This window comes from Triticum dicoccoides, chromosome 7B (genome assembly GCF_002162155.2).
Source record: "Triticum dicoccoides isolate Atlit2015 ecotype Zavitan chromosome 7B, WEW_v2.0, whole genome shotgun sequence".
Taxonomy (NCBI): domain Eukaryota; kingdom Viridiplantae; phylum Streptophyta; class Magnoliopsida; order Poales; family Poaceae; genus Triticum; species Triticum dicoccoides.
In genome coordinates, this window is record NC_041393.1 from 222,633,527 (window position 1) to 222,647,841 (window position 14,315).

Below are 14,315 nucleotides of genomic sequence, written 5' to 3' on the forward strand. Positions count from 1 at the left end.
ACTGAGTCCTGATATCTGCAGTAAATCATTGCATGTTCATCGCATCACATCTTCACATCCGTAGCTCCGTTTCGTGCGTATAATATGTCAAATTGATCGTCTCGGAGAGTACATCATTTAATTCCATTGCATCATTTGCATTTGAGGTCATCTTGATGCCCGAAATGCTGTTAGAAGAGGGCTTCATTTTGTTAGTTGCAGATTCTTATCAGAACGAGCTCTTTTGTCATTTTTGCCATGATTGATGTGTGCATCCTATGAACTTGGTCCCTAAATGTGTTCGACCTAGGCTATGTCTTCTTTACAGAGGTGCTTACCATGTATTTTGGTGATCAATATGGTGACTAGCACAAGCATGCAAACTAGGCTTCGTGTTAACACTGTTTTTAGTTCCTGCTCTGCTGTAAAATTGATGCCATGTAAACATGTTGGTACATAGAGATCCATGCATAATTTGAGATACTTCAGTAAGGGTGTTTTGAAAACATGGTTTTGGTCTTTCCATCCATGGTCCTGGTTGCAATTATGGAGTAGTGTAGCATGTCTTTTTCGTGCTCTACTTTTGCTTCAAATTGTTTCCTGGCAGATTGTTTACAAGTTATTCAATTTTGCCGGGGTTGTTGTAGTTGGTCCGGGTATGCCATGATGTTGTTTCTTGCCATGTGTAGCTTCTATGTCATGTCTTATTGATGGATGTATGCTTAGTTTATCATGAGGAGCTCTGTAGTGAGTGCATCGAGCTCGCGAAGGTGCCTTCATTTTAATTCCAATGCCATGCTTGTTTGCTGAAATCTGTTAACGAAACTTGCTATGTTTACGTGGGTGCCATCATATTTTCTGATCCTTTTTGGCTTATGGTCAGTAAGGGACTTTTGATCTATGCTTTGAGTAGATTTATGCTATGCCTTAGTTTGCTATTATAAGTTCCTGTAGCATGTTGATAACCTGCTCTGAACATTGCTTCGTGCTGCTGTTTATGCCATGTCCAGCCTGTTAAATTTTGCTCTTTCTCCATGCTTGTTTGAACCTGTTAGGATGTGAATGAGCCGTAGCTCAGTGTTCCTCTTTTGTAAAGCATCTCCTGTAGATCATTGCCATATGCTTTTTTTTATGTTGGGGTGCTGTACATAGTTTCTTGTTGCTTGCAAAGTAGCATCGTGCTGTAAATCGCAGCGTTGTGTCATTCTTGTCTTGCTTGTCATTTGCAAACCGTGCATCCATTCCCGGTGATCTTTATATCGATTTCGACCGAAATCATCTCATCTTTCCAGCGGCATACTTGGTTTGCCAAGTTGATGCCTTGTTCATCATCCTTCCTTCCGAAGCACGCATAAGCATTGCATATCACTTCCCGCATATCATGACATGTTTTGCATCATGTTGCTTGTGCATTGCACCGTGATTTATTGTGGTTCCTTTGCTTGTGTTCTTGCTTTCGGTAGAGCCGAGAGACGAGTACATGCACGAGGAATCTGTTGAGAACGCTTACGAGGATCCAGCCTTCGACAACTCTGAGAACCTTGCAGGCAAGATGACCATACCTTCGATATCACTTCTATCTTTGCTTGCTAGTACTCGCTCTATCGCTATGTTAGCCCCACCTGCCTTTGTTTACCATGCCTACCTATTGCCATGTTGAACCTCTAACCATCCTGTCCTAGCAAACCGTTGTTTGGCCAAGTCACCGCTTTTGCTCAGCCCCTCTTATAGCATTGTTAGCTGCAGGTGAAGCTGAAGTTTGTTCCATGTCGGAACGTGGTTACTTTGGGATATCACAATATCTCCTGTTTATATTAATGCACCTTATATATTTGGTAACGGGTGGAAGGCTCGGCCTTATGCCTGGTGACTTGTTCCACTCTTGCCGCCCTAGTTCCGTAAACCGGTGTTATGTTCCTTGATTTTGCGTTCCTTACACGGTTGGGTGATTTATGGGACCCCCTTAACAGTTCGCTTTGAATAAAACTCCTCCAGCAAGGCCCAACTTTGGTTTTACCATTTTCCACCTAAGCCCTTTTCCCTTGGGTTTTCGCGAGCCCAAGGGTCATCTTTATTTACCCCCCCCAGGCCAGTGCTCGTTGTGAGTGTTGGTCCGAACTGTCGGCCGCCGGTGGCCACCAGGGGCAACTCTGGGCTGGCCTACCGGAAGTCTGGACAATTCGGTGTGCCCTGAGAACGAGATATGTGCAGCTCCTATCGGGATTTGTCGGCACAGCGGGTGGCTTTGCTGGTCTTGTTTTACCATTGTCGAAATGTTTTGCGAACCGGGATTCCGAGACTGATCGGGTCTTCTCGGGAGAAGGTATATTCCTTTGTTGACCGTGAGAGCTTGTGATGGGCTGAGTTGGGACACCCCTGCATGGTATATAATCTTTCGAAAGCCATGCCCGCGGTTATGAGGCAGATGGGAATTTGTTAATGTCCGGTTGTAGATAACTTGACACATGACTTCATTAAAATGCATCAACCGCGTGTGTAGCCGTGATGGTCTCTTCTCGGCGGAGTCCAGGAAGTGAACACGGTTTGTGTTATGCTTGACGTAAGTAGTTTCAGGATCACTTCTTGATCACTTTTAGCTTCTCGACCGACGCGTTGCTTCTCTTCTCGCTCTCACTTGCGTATGATAGCCACCATATATGCTTAGTGCTTGCCGCAGCTCCACCATATTACACCTTTCCTACCTATGAGCTTAAATAGTCTTGATCTCGCGGGTGTAAGATTGCTGAGTCCCTGTGGCTCACAGATTCTACCAAAACAGATGCAGGTGCCGATGATACCAGCGTAGATGGCGCAACTGAGATGAAGTGGGAGTTTGACGAGGCTCTTGGTCGTTACTATGTATCGTTTCCAGATGATCAGTAGTGGAGCCCAGTCGGGACGATCGGGGATCTAGCATTTGGGGTTGTCTTCTTTTCATTTGAACTTGACCGTAGCCGGTCTATGAGTGTACTTTGAATGATGTATGAACTTAAATTATGTATTGTGTGAAGTGGCGATTGTAAGCCAACTCTCGTATCCCATTCTTGTTCATTACATGGGAATGTGTGAAGATGACCCTTCTTGCGACAAAACCACTATGCGGTTATGCCTCTAAGTCATGCTTCGACACGTGGGAGATATAGCCGCATCGTGGGTGTTACAGTAGAGCACGAAGCAATTCAGTTGTTGGTGCCTTGTAGTGAGTACTTTCAGACATCCAGTCTAATACCCATGAGTTCACGTCTTCAGCGTCTCCGGTGATGTGCAGAGTTGCATAGAATTGAAGAATGAGTTCTTCATTCCAGTCACAGATATCAGTGTAGAAATTTAGAAGTCCTGCATCGTGAATAACACTGAGGACTGGCTCAAAGCCGGGCAGAGACTCCATGTCCACATGAGGTATATGTGCATGATCGAAGACTTTGTCTTTGTTGAAGAGCACTGAGGAAAAAAATTGCTTGGATGGCAGTCCAGAAACGCCTCTTCCTTATGCGAGCAGAATCATACGGATTATAATCAGTGAAGAATACGTGCTCGGCAAAGAAATCTTCAGCCTTGAACTTCTGTTTGCTTGAGGACGGATTCTTTGGCTTTGGCAGAGGAGTGTCAGTGAGTTGCATCACCACCTCAGGAATCGTGAGCTCAGGTTCTTCAGGATGAGGAATTTCTTGTTCCTCAACAGGTGCAGTCTGAGGATCAGCAGCAGCATGTTCATCAGCACTAGTGGCTGGAATTTTCTTCATGGACAGATGAAGTGGGATGAGTTTCTTCAGAGCCCATTTGAACAGTTGGAGCAGGGGACTGAGGTATCTGTTGGATTGGGGTGAAGAGTGGAGAATTTGGATGCTGACTTTCCCAAAAGTCATCGTTCATCACTGGCGTTGTGCTTCCAATATCCACATCTTCTTCAAGTTCCTCAACACCGGCCTCTTCAGCTGTGAACTGAGGCATAGGCGAGGAAATGATTGGGGTTAAAGGGATTGCTTCCACTTCAATTTCTTCATCAATCTGCTCTGACGAAGCAGCAGAATGATTTTCTTCATCAGATCCGCTTGGGATCTCATAGTCTTCTCCAAAAGGAACAAGGTCCTTTGATGGCATGGAGGAAATCAGAACAACATCAATTGGATTTTCGAGTGAGCTGGTCATTGGCTTCATTTTCTTCGCAGCCAAGAGTTTAATGCAGCTGATGCCTTCCTTTTCTTCACTGCAGCTCGCTCTGCAGCCTTGGTCTTCTCCACATCAGAAGCAGATGGAAGAATTGGAGTTGGTGCTGGCGCAGGAGGAGCTGAGGAATCTGGATGAATTTCCTCAGGCGCAACTGATGTAGTTGCCCTGACTTGTTTAGTTTCTTCAGGCGCACCACTGGTGGATGCCCTGGCAATTTCTTCAGCGGCTGGAATGGGATCATCAGCCCTGGAACTGGCATTTTCATCAGCAGTGCTGGCATGATCTTCAGTCGGCTGAGCTGAGGCTCCAGCCTGAGGAATTTCATGTTGCGTTGGGGCATCAACATTGGAGAATTTCTTCGTCAGGTTGACGAATCTGACTTTGGCCCCTTGCCAATCAGCATAATAAGCATCGAAGTTTTTGCTGAGGTCTTGAATTTCAGTCTGGACCTTGAGAAGTTACTCAGGTGTCATTCTGACAACATTTTTCCTCAGGAACTTCTCCTTTCTGTATTGAGCTTTCTTGATCTCTCTTGCCTTTTCAAACTTCCATTTCTCTTTAGTGATGAAATGGGTCAACATATGACTTTGTCCAGGGGTCAGATGAAAATCAGGCATGGGGGTGTTTGGATCCTTGTGCCAGAGATCAATATAATCGAGGATTTTTCTCGGATTCAAAAGCAGTGGCACAGATGTGCCTTTGGCTCTAGCGGCCTTAACCTGTCTGTCTCTGATGATTTCTGCAAGTTCATCATCAGAAGCTTCATCATCAGAAGGCACATGGAATGCGACCTGTTTCTTCTTTGGACTTGGCCGAGGACCTCGTCCAGCTGTTACTTTGGTCTTCAACAGTGTGGGGCCTGATGAGGAAATTGGTGCAGCTGAGGAACTTGCTGAAACACCAGAGGCAATCGAGAAACCAGCAGTCCTTTGACATGTAGCCAGATGCACAGGAGCTGAGGACGTTGAAGGAGCTGTTGAGGACTTTGGTGGAGCTGTAGCCGTGTGAGGAATTTGCCGTGAGGGCACTGTTGGTGAAGCACTTGGCTTACGAGCAGGCTTCTTTGGCATGGATTTCCTCGGTTTGACCGAGGCCTCAGTAGCAGTACCAGTGGCAGAATCCTCATTGAATTTCTTCACTGCCTCCTTTGCTTGTCTTGCCAATTTAGCTTGGCGCTTAGCCCATTCTTCAGGAAAGTCCTCACCACGTTTGATTCTTGTGGGGCCAGCTACTTGGCCAGGTGCCAATGGAGCTCTTGGGCATGGAGGATTGAGGGCGAATTTCTTCATGTACTTTGGAGTCACATATCTGTATTCCCTCCATTCCCTTGCCCATCTCCGTTCAATCTTCTGAATGCGCACCTTGCGCTGATTTTTGTTTTCTTTTCCAAATTTTGCTTCATCAGGTGTGCAATAGTCAGCATAAATTTCCTTAGGGATTTCAAACGCAGTCATAACTTCAGGTTTCTTTCCTCCTTTCTGCGGCTTCTTACTGTCTGCCATATTCTTCAGTTGAGGAATTTGAACAATCGAGTTCTCTGAAGAAGTATGCAGTTTTTCTTCGAGGAACGCTGCAAATGAGTTAAGTTGATGAGAACCTAGTGATTCAGCAGCAGACATGAGTACCTGTGAACAGAGTACAAGTGCGAGGAATTCGGAGAGGTCATATGCGTTCTGAGGAGGTTTTTCGAAAAGAACAAGTTTTGAGGAATTTGACAAAATGAACCTTGAGGAATTTCACTAAGTGTTTTTTTCTTAGGTTCCAGAGTTGTACAGATCGAAGATCCACACAATTAGGGAATCTTGAAGAAAATGATTGCTTAGAGAAACAGTTCAAGATCATATGATGTGTGGTGTTCATATGTGTGAAGATTTGAAGAATAAACACCTTTGAAGATTTTCAGGAAAGTTTGAGAATCAAAGTGAGTAATAAAAGTAACTTTTAATTACCCGAAGTGAAGAACACGACGAACTGAGAAGAACAGATGTGAAGCTCGTCAGGTTAGATCTCCCACGCCCTAACTTGGCAGAGGAAGACAGCTACGGCGGCGGCGGAGTGAAGATTTCCGCGGTCGGCGTGAGTACGACGGCGACGAGGTCGAGGCAGCGAAGCTCTTCCTCACCGGCGACAATGGAGTAGCGGCGGCGCTAGGGTTTGAGGAGCTCGAGCGGGAGAGAGAGGTCGAGCGGAGTAAAAGAAGTGAGGATGGAGAGAGGGGTATTTATAGAGGCAGTGAAAAACTGTTCGCCCGAAGATTTAGGACGAACGCGCCCCTGACCATTCTCCTTCTCACGACATGTGTCACCCATGTACTGTGTAGTGGAGATTGTGTACGATCGTGGGTGAGTAAAATAATGCATGGTGGGATGCGGAACGGTTTGAGCGGCAAAACCGAAAATTTGGATAAGATTTGTTTTAAAGTTTCGTTCGCAATTTCTTCAGCTGACAAGGACACAGTGAAGATTTTGAACGAGTTTCAAATAGAATGCACATGAAGAATTTGTGAATTGATTGGGTTGAGTATCGCATAGAGGGGGAAGGGTCCGATCACATTCACTTAGCAGAAAAAGCGACTTGAAGAAATAGCTATAAGTGAATGCTGTAGAGGACATAAACTCATATATATATATATAGCCAATGAAGAAAAACAAAGAAAACAGTGAAGATTTTGAAAAGTTGAAGAATTTGAAAAACTGAAGAATTTCAAAACTGAGGAAAAACTCAAATTGAAGATTTTCAACTTTTTGTGGTGGCGTGACCCACCGTATAAGAATGATGATTTCAGACACCGTGTACAATTGTCGTAGGGTTCTGAGAATCAAATTCTTCATTAACTTCTTCACACTTAGAGTGTTATTCTTCATTGATTGAAGAAAAATGTTTCTTCATGTGTTGCACATCTAAGTCATCAATTTTTCATAAGTGTTAGGATGTGTGTCCTTTTCAAAGAACATTCGAAGATTCTAAGATATTTAGCTCACACCGCAACTTGCTAAATCTCTTCTCATCCAAGGGCTTAGTGAAGATATCAGCTAGCTGTTCTTCAGTCTTCACGTGCTCGATGGAGATGTCGCCCTTCAACACATGATCACGAAGAAAATGATGACGAATCTGAATGTGTTTTGTCTTCGAGTGCTGAACTGGGTTGTAAGCAATCTTGATGGCACTCTCATTGTCGCAGAGGAGAGGCACATTCTTCACGTTGACGCCATAGTCCTTGAGTGTTTGCTTCATCCAAAGCAGTTGAGCACAGCAAGAGCCAGCAGCAATGTATTCAGCTTCTGCAGTGGACAGTGATATGCAGTTCTGTTTCTTCGAGGACCAACAGACCAAAGATCGTCCGAGGAAATGACAAGTGCCAGAAGTTGACTTGCGGTCCACACGATCACCAGCATAGTTAGAGTCAGAATATCCAATGAGATCAAAAGAAGAGCCCTTGGGGTACCATAATCCTAGTGTTTGTGTGTGAGCTAGATATCGAAGAATATGCTTCACAGCCTTATGGTGTGATTCCTTCGGTGCAGCTTGAAATCGGGCACACATGCAAACACTAAGCATTATATCTGGCCTAGATGCACATAAGTACAGTAAAGAACCAATCATGGAGCGGTATACCTTGTGATCGAAGTCAATACCATTTTCATCAGTGCATAGATGGCCATTTGTGGGCATAGGAATTTTGACGCCTTTGCAATCTTGCATGCCGAATTTCCTCAGTACATCTTTGAGGTATTTCTCCTGAGATATGAATATGCCATTGTGCTGTTGACGAATTTGAAGACCTAAGAAGAATTTCAACTCTCCCATCATAGACATTTGATATTCTTCACTCATCATATAGGCAAACGTTGGTCACTACAGCCAAAGATAATATCATCAACATATATTTGGCACACAAACAGTTCACCATCATATGATTTAGTAAAGAGAGTAGAGTCGAGTGAACCGGGTGTGAAGCCATTCTTCACGAAGAATTCCTTCAATGTATCATACCACACCCGAGGGGCTTGCTTGAGGCCATAGAGGGCCTTATTAAGTCTGAAGACTTTGTCAGGATTCTTTGGATCTTCAAAACCTGGGGGTTGAGCAACATATACTTCTTCCTCAAGCTTACCATTGAGGAATGCACTTTTCACATCCATTTGATATAAGATGATATCATGATGGTTAGCATAAGCAAGTAATATGCGAATAGCCTCAAGTCTAGCAACAGGTGCAAAAGTTTCATCGAAATCAATTCCTTCAACCTGTGTGTAGCCTTGAGCTACCAGTCGTGCCTTATTCCTCACCACAAGGCCATTTTCATCTTGCTTGTTGCGGTAGATCCACTTTGTGCCAATGATATTATGCTTGCAAGGATTTGGACGTTTGACCAGTTCCCAGACATTGTTGAGCTTGAACTGATGTAATTCTTCTTGCATAGCCTGAATCCACTCCGGCTCCAAAAATGCTTCATCTACCTTAGTGGGCTCTATGATAGAGACAAAAGCATAGTGCCCACAAAAGTTAGATAAATGTGAAGCTTTTGAGCGTGTGAGAGGACCTGGTGCTCTAATGTCATCGATGATCTTCTCCACTTGCACTTCTTTTGCAACGCGAGGATGAGCTGGTTGTCGCTGAGGAGTTTGGTCAGCATTTTCTTCAGCACCATTTTCTTCAGCATCATTTTCTTCAGCATTTTCTTCAGGTGTATCAGCTCGATGTTCTTCATGAACTGGAATGAATTCTTCAGCAAATTCTTCAGTAGGAATGACATCCTCAGTTGCCTTGAACTTGATAGAATCCTCAGGTGCTGGTTCATCTAACACAGAAGGTAGGTGCTCTCTTTACGAGCCATTAGTTTCATCGAACCGCACATCTACAGTGTCAACAATCTTGTGAAGTACAATGTTTAAGACTCTGTAGGTGTGCGAGTCCTTTCCGTAACCAAGCATAAAACCTTCATGTGCTTTCGGTGCAAATTTAGAATTGTGGTGAGGATCTCTAATCCAACATTTAACACCGAAGACTTTGAAATAACTCACATTGGGTTTCTTGTCAGTGAGGAGTTCATAGGCCGTCTTCTTGAAGAATTTGTGAAGATATACTCTGTTGATGATGTGGCACGCAGTATCAATTGCATCAATCCAAAAACGATGAGGCGTTTTGTATTCATCAAGCATAGTGCGAGCCATCTCAACAAGAGTTCTGTTCTTGCGCTCCACGACGCCATTTTGCTGAGGAGTATAGGGAGCAGATAACTCATGAGTAATACCAAGTTCATCAAGACCGGAATTCTTGAACTCAGTTCCATTGTCACTTCTGATGTGCTTGATCTTCACACCAAAGTTGGTTGAAGCCCTCGAAGAAAAACATTTGAAGACTTCCTGCACTTCATGTTTGTAAGTAACAATGTGTACCCATGTATATCGAGAGTAATCATCAACAATGACAAAACCATATAGAGATGCATCATTAGTGACTGCTGAGTAATGATTAGGTCCGAAGAGGTCCATGTGAAGCAATTCGAATGGACGAGTAGTGGTCATGATAGTCTTCGCTGGATGCTTGGCCTTGGTCATTTTTCCAGCTTCACAGGCTCCGCATAAGTGATCCTTGAGGAATTTGACATTCTCAATGCCAATGACATGCTTCTTCTTCGCAAGCGTGTGCAAATTCCTCATGCCTGCGTGACCAAGTCGTCGATGCCATAGCCAGCCTTCTGAAGCTTTTGCAAGTAGACACACGGCTGGTTGTGGTCCTGTAGAGAAATCAACAATATACAAATCTCCTCTCCTAAACCCTTCGAAGACTTTGGAATTGTCAGCTTCCATAATCACAACACAGTGATACTTGCCAAAGACAACAACCATATCAAGATCACAAAGCATTGAGACTGACATGAGGTTGTATCCTAAGGACTCAACAAGCATGACTTTGTCCATGTGTTTATCCTTAGAGATCGCAACCTTACCAAGACCCAATACCTGACTTTTGCCTTTGTCAACAAAGATGATATGCTTCAGATGTGACGGTGATAAGGGAGCATCCATCAAAAGATTCTTGTCACCAGTCATGTGATTTGTACATCCACTATCGAGGACCCATTCAGTGGCTTTGGGTTGATCATCCTGCAGATGAATTAGTGTAACTTACAATCTCATATGCTTCATCGATGAAGAATATGATATCAAGTTCATCAGATGAATTTCATCATGCAGTAAACAGATATAGCAGTAGGAGGACGTGTGAAAGTTTATTTCATCATGATTCGCCTGCGTCCTTTCAGGCATTTTTGTTAGGTCCCCAGCAAATTCTTCAGATGTTAAGGCACGTCTGGAGACCTGACCCTGCAGAAGAGATTAGTTCTTTTTCTTCACCACCCACATCTGAAGGGGTGGCAAAGAGTTCATCACTCTGCGAGCACCATACGAGAATGGTGGCATAGAAGCCAAACCATTTCGTTTCACATAAGAGGGGTTAGGGTAAGCATATGAATAAGCAGAGAAATTCTTCGAGGACTTATGAACATAATGGTTTGAAGAATAATGCACATATTCATAGCCCTTAGCTCTACCCTGTGAAACAGAGTTGTTAGCACGATGATAATCATATGAGGACTTTGATCCATTTGAGGAATTTGATCCAGATGAAGAATTTGATCTGGGGTTCCTGTTCTTCACTGGTGGTGTCATGAGGACATTCACCTGAAGACTTTCAAGGCACTTCTTGGGAACCCAGATTTTCTTCATAGGAGAACCGTTCCTGCAGTTAGTGCCAACATATCTAGCAAATACTTCACCATTCTTATTTTTGAACAGTTTATAGTTGGAGTCAAATGACTCATCAGAAGGATGAGGAGATTCACATGTAAAGCCAGATAAGTTAGATGGATCAACTGGAGGTCCCTTTGCAGCAACCCATGAGGTTTTGGGGTACTGCTCAGGCTTCCAATATGTTCCATCAGCGTTAAGTTTCCTCTCAAAGGCGATACCCTCTTTCCTAGGGTTTCTGTTGAGGATCTGCTTTTTAAGCACATCACAAAGAGTCTGATGCCCTTTGAGGCTTTCATACATGCCTGTCATGTACAATTCCTTCAGCCCTGCATCGTCAGTGATACTAGCAATGTCCTCAGATGAGGAATTAGTGATAGCAGAGGCAGGTGAAGAATTTGTAACAGTTGAAGCATTTGAACATTCAGGTGAAGAATTAGCAGATTCACGTTCAATGCACTTTAAGCATGGAGGAACAAATTCTTCCTGAGAAGCGCTGATTTGTTGAGCTAGTAATGAACCGCGCTCCTTCTGAAGATCTTCATACCTCACTCTTAGCTTCTCAAGATCTTGCATTCTTTGAAGAAATTCATAAGAAAGTTTCTCATGATCAGACAAGAGAGCGTTATGATGACCTTGAAGGCTGTCAAACCTAGACTGAAGTCTCTGAAGATTTTCAGTCAGGGCTTTAGTGCGATCCATTTCTTCACCTAACATATCATCACTCTTGTCTAGCATATTTTGAACCTTTTCAAAAGCCCTTTGTTGTTTTACAGCAATCTTAGCAAGTTTAGAGTAGCTGGGCTTGAGATCCTCATCAGATTCATTTTCACTAGATTCAGAGGAGGTGTATTTGAGTACCTTTGCACCTTTTGCCATGAAGCAATAGGTGGGAGTGTAGTCATCATTATCTTCATCAGGCTTGTCGGTGGGGTTAGTTTCTTCAGTGTTGAAGATGGACTTGCTAACGAAAGCAGTAGCGAAGGCCAGACTCGCCACACCAGATTCGGATTCTTCAGACGCCTCCTCTTCCTCATGTTCCTCAGATTCAGCTTCAGAGTCCATTTCCTTGCCAATGAATGCCCGAGCCTTCTTGGAGTTGCTCTTCTTGTGAGATGAATACTTCGAGGATTTTGATGACGAAGATTTTGACGATTTCTTCTTCTTCTTCGCATCATCAGAACTATAATCCTTGTATTTCTTCTTTTTCAATTCCTTTTCCCACTGAGGACAATCTTGAATATAATGACCAGGTTTCTTGCATTTGTGGCACATCCTTCTCTTATAGTCACTTGATGAGGAATCACTGCTTCTTGAGGATTTTCCAAAGCGACCACGTCTTGAGAACTCCTGGAATTTCTTCACGAGCAGTGCTAGCTCCTGGCTCAATTCTTCAGGATCACCAAGGCTACTACCAGAATCCTCACATTCAGACTCAGACACAACCTTGGCCTTCAGGGCACGTGGTTTGCCATAGCTCGAACCATAGAGATCTCTCTTTTCAGCAAGCTGGAACTCGTGAGTATTTAGCCTTTCGAGGATATCGGCAGGATCAAGAGACTTGTAGTCATCCCGTTCTTGTATCATCAGACCCAGAGTATCAAATGAGGAATCAAGTGATCTCAACAGTTTCTTCACCACCTCATGGTCAGTGATGTCAGTGGCACCGAGGGCTTGAAGCTCATTTGAGATGTCAGTGAGGCGATCAAAGGTTTGTTGGACATTTTCATTGTCGAGTCTTTTGAAGCAGTTGAAGAGATTCCGAAGAACATCAACTCGAGAGTCACGCTGAGTTGAGACTCCTTCATTCACTTTGGACAACCTATCCCAGATAAGCTTAGCAGTTTCCAAAGCACTCACTCTTCCATACTGTCCTTTACTCAGATGACCACATATGATATTCTTTGCTTGAGAATCGAGTTGCTTGAATCTCTTCACATCAGCAACATTCAGAGAAGGTGTGACTGAGGGAACACCATTTCCCACAACGTACCAGAGATCGTTGTCAATTGCTTCAAGATGCATTCGCATCTTATTCTTCCAGTAGGGGTAGTCCGTGCCATCGAAGGTAGGACACCCAGCGGAGACCTTGATCATACCTGCGGTCGACATAACTAAAACTCCAGGCGGTTAAACCAAAATCACACAGAACAAGGGAGTACCTTGCTCTGATACCAATTGAAAGTGCGTTATGTCGACTAGAGGGGGGTGAATAGGCGATTTTTATGAATTCTTCACTGGGGAATTTGCCGGTGAGGAAATTCCTTAGCGAAGAACTATTAGCAGCGGAATAAGTACTCAGAAGTAAGCATAACAGAATACAAGCATGGTCATCATGATGAAAAGAAGACTAGCACAGAGTACAGAAAGCGTAATCACAGGATAACACAAGATGAAGACAAACAGACTGAAGAAATTGAACTGAGGAAATTGAGAAAGTCTTCAGTCAAAGTCTTCAAACACAGATATGAACAAACACTCAACACAGTAATGAGGAAATGAAAGGGTTGAGGAAATAGAACCAGTTAGGTTGGTGAAGACAATGATTTGGTAGATCAGTTCCAACTGCTGTCTCAGTTGTACGTCTGGTTGGAGCGGCTGAGTATTTAAACTCGAGGACACACAGTCCCGGACACCCAGTCGCTGAGCACGCAGCTCAGGACACCCAATCCTCACTGTATTCTCCTTGAACTAAGGTCACACAGACCTCGTCCAATCACTCGTGGTAAGTCTTCAGGAGACTTCCAAATCTTCACAGACTTGGTCACTCGGCGATCCACAATTCCTCTTGGATGCTCTAGACCTTGACGCCTAACCGTCTGGAAGAAGCACAGTCTTCAAAGGTAACAAGCATCGGATCCACGCAGGATCAATTTCTTCAGTGATGCTCAATCACTTTGGGTTTGTAGGGGTTTGGTTTTGGATTTTCCTCACTCAATGATTTTCGCTCAAAGTCCTCGGAGGATGGGTTGCTCTCAAATGACAAGTGTCAAGTTCTCTCGGAGCAGCCAACCAGCTAGTGGTTGTAGGGGGCGGCTATTTATAGCCTGGGGAGCAGCCCGACATGATAAGACATAAATGCCCTTCAATGATATGACCGTTAGGTGGATAAGATATTTTGGGACAGCTGGCGCGCAACACAGCAACGGTCGGAAATTTGACTCTCAAATTCCTCAGGGCTATCATGTTCCTCACTATGTAGGTAATTCGCACTGACGAATTCCTAACTCCTCAGTCAGAACAAATTCATCAGCGACCAGAAGAATTTCGTCTCTGTCACTGAATAAAGTGACTGAACTGTATGAGATTTCCAAAGGCTTCACTCGAAGGGATTGGTAGGTGTAGGATATTGAGTTGAGCATCACATGGAAATTTTTCCTTAGTATTTCCTCGACCCCCTTTAACAGTACGGTG